The 3,316-nt window shown below is 35.1% G+C and overlaps 1 long non-coding RNA gene across 1 annotated transcript; it reads left to right on the top strand.

Annotated features, from left to right (window-relative positions):
• Positions 1-453: 453 nt before the first annotated feature.
• Positions 454-3,136, top strand: LOC110444497. The gene is made up of 3 exons (XR_002462253.1): positions 454-978; positions 1,897-2,013; positions 2,493-3,136. It is a non-coding gene; the product is annotated as an uncharacterized LOC110444497 (long non-coding RNA).
• Positions 3,137-3,316: the final 180 nt, after the last annotated feature.

The following is a 3,316-nucleotide window of genomic DNA, read 5'->3' on the forward strand; positions in this document are numbered from 1 at the left end:
TTTTTTGTCTTATAAAACATGTTTACTTGAATATACAATACTAGTAAAATCAAACATGACTAAGAAAATCACAGTCGGATTTATTAAAACTGGTTCTTTGCTAATTTGTTGTGTGACTGCCTGTATACTTGATCCATGTTTCCATATACTGATCAGCAATGCGCTTAACCCTAACTGTACTGATTAAATATTTCTCTCGCTTTTCCAGTCAGTAAACATTTGATAAAAGAAATTCCTATTATGTCAGCTACATTTTTTCTGACTTTTGATCTCAAGGTCATGAAATAGGTTTTAACAATATATCTCTATCAATTAAAAAAAGTATTCTAAAACAAAAATTATCGTTTGAATAGAGGCTTTTTTATTTAGCAAAAGACATTTTATTGAAACAATTCAATAATTTTTTTTTTTTTCTTTTCAAACAAGAAGTTTCATTTCTGCAAATGTTATGTATATGTTCATGCGTGTGTTATGCATGACTTGATTTCAAACCAAACTGATTTGATCCCTGTACATGCTTTGCAGACCATATCCACTTCTATGATCAACACACGCAGAGCTCTAGATTGCAACTGGGTACAACATAGATTGCATCACCTCTGTGCTGCACCCCTAACTCAGATAGATCTACTAGCCAAACACATTCATGTTGATGACCAACAACCATCCGACTCGGCCGTCATCAGATATTGCGTCACGATTTCCGTCATCAGATATTTCGGCACGATTTCGATTGATATTCTCCCTTCTTCTACTGTGAGAAAGAGAGTCGGCCAACGCTGCGTCAGATATTGAAATTAGAATTCTCGACCAACACATCCAAAATGATAGATTCTTCCTCCCAGCTTAGCAGCAAGATTGAGATTGTCACAAAATGAAATATTTCGTCCCAGAGATTGAGATCTAGAGTTCATCACACAATGAAATCTTTCATCCCAGAGTTTGAGAGCACCTCACACTGAAATCTTTCGTCCCAGAGTGAGTTTGGCCGCTGTTTCTCAGGTCTTCCACTTGTTCGGTGATAAAATCACCATGCTGGTGGTGTCACTTCTCTCTGTGTATAAGGGAGGACTAGTACCTCTTGATCATCCCTTTTAGATCTCCCTTCATCTACTACCGATAATCGATCTCACACCTTCTCAAACATAACACCCAAATCCCTGCTGAATACATTTTGCACTCTAAAATGGTTTCAATGAAAAGCAATATGTAAAAGTGAAAATAGGAGTTACTATGTACTTAAATACAGTAAAGATATTTTTCTTACTAAACTCATTATTTTACCCTGCTAGCAAGAAATGAAAATTAAATTCTGATTTTACATTCATATTTATAAATCATTGAAGGTAAATCCTTTACAAAATTGGTGTTTATCAAATAAAAAGACAAGAAAAGGTTCTTTTACAGAACTGATAACAGAATGATATTCTATACTTTGTTCAAACAAATTGTCTTATAATTAGGTAGGTATATGATTTGTACGCTATATATATTAAAATAACGTTTAAGCAAGGCTACCTGTTCAAGTGAAATGTTGAACCTTAATTTAATTTTGAGAAAAAAAGTTTATATGAAACATTTTTGTATGTAATTTCTCTTAATAATTTTTGCCTATCTGTTCAATTGAATCTTTGAGTTATTTTGTGACAGAATTTCAATTACACCCTCACATTTTGATAATAAATGTGAATTCCTTGCTATCTTTTCCGTGTGTACTACCCAGGTAATTTTCAAATACTTTCTAGCTTTCCAGTGATGGTTGTTAGATATTTAAGTTGTTTCCTTTACAAAGGAAGAATTTTAGAGATTTTGTCATGTCAAAGCATGATCATGACTAATGTCGAGTGAATTCCTACATATTGATCAGAGTAATGAGACAGTTGTTGATTTGTATAGGTCAAGGTCACGGTCGAGATCAAGGAGTCCAAGGGGTAAGCGGAGTAGGAGTTACACGAGGAGCCCATCACGCAGCCGTTCACCAAAGTACAAGAAGCGCAGCATGACTAGAAGCAGGTACACACCGCTCTCGTTTAATCTGTTACAACCAGGAGTCGTAAAACAGGGAACATTGTCATAGGATCATGTACAAAGGGAAGTTTGAGCTATTGGCTCAAGATTATGGTCCACCTTATGTTCGATAATCAGGTGGCCTGCTGGTATATAGGTTGAGTAAATATAAAGTTAAAATATTTAATGTTCTGCAGTTCTTGCATTGCTTGGATGTTAGTCTGAAGAGCATGCCCACACATGTACATGATCCTAGTGTTATTATGAAGTTTATATTTATTACTAGTACATCAGTTGTGATTCCGTTTCATTTTGGTCAATACAAAACCATTATCCTAGTTCACAGATCCATGTCTACATTGAAAAGGAATTAAGCTGATGGGATGATTACCTGCAGTGTTCCTGGCTAAACTGTACAATCATAATATTGTTGTCTTCGTACCTTTATTTATTTAATAAATCATGGTTGTGTTTGTCATTCACAGAACAAGGAGCCCAATCCGAAGGTCCAGGACCCCCCATAGATCAAGAAGTCGTTCCCATGATTGATCCGGAGACTGACCAGAACTTACAAAGCTGCCAATTTACACAGAAAATATGTACTGGTGTAATTTACATGGACTCGGCTTTCCACAGAATACCAGTACCGGTTCTCGTGTAGAGTTACATAGCTTATCAGGCAGTTCTCCAGATGTCATACTACTGTCCTCATTTTAACTATGGCAATTCATTTTCACATTTGTTCCCATCATTTCTTACTATAAATATCAAAAACAGTTGGGTTTTTTCTTGAGTTTTAGATGCTGTATGTTGCATTGTTTAGTTTCCTTATCTTATGAATAATATTGTCTTAATACAAGTCTAGTGTTTGCTCGTTTATTTTAGTAACAATTTCTATGGTAGACAATTTTTATTTTGACCATCATGACTCGGTGTCCGCAGACCAGTTATAGTCTGTACATACTCGTTTTCATCTCATTCCAAGTGATTCATTCTGGCACCCTACATTGGGGCATCAAATGCAAGTTTGTGCTGGAACAGAAGGATCAGATTTTGGGGAACATTATATTGATGCAATGACGTCACCGATTGATGTTATCCATGTGTGTAAATAAATAGAACAAACAACTGCTGTATTTTGTTGTTCAATCCAGGAAAAATTTACCTTCAGTACAGGCCAGACACAGCGAAACAAAGCTTGCCTACACATTTTGAGAAGTTTATATTCTAAAATAATAAAAAAAAGTTAAAAAAAAATAATCCAATAAAGTATTGAGGTCTGAAATGTTTTCCCCTCTTCTATAAAGTA

This window comes from Mizuhopecten yessoensis, unplaced genomic scaffold (genome assembly GCF_002113885.1).
Source record: "Mizuhopecten yessoensis strain PY_sf001 unplaced genomic scaffold, ASM211388v2 hete_36133518, whole genome shotgun sequence".
NCBI lineage: Eukaryota > Metazoa > Mollusca > Bivalvia > Pectinida > Pectinidae > Mizuhopecten > Mizuhopecten yessoensis.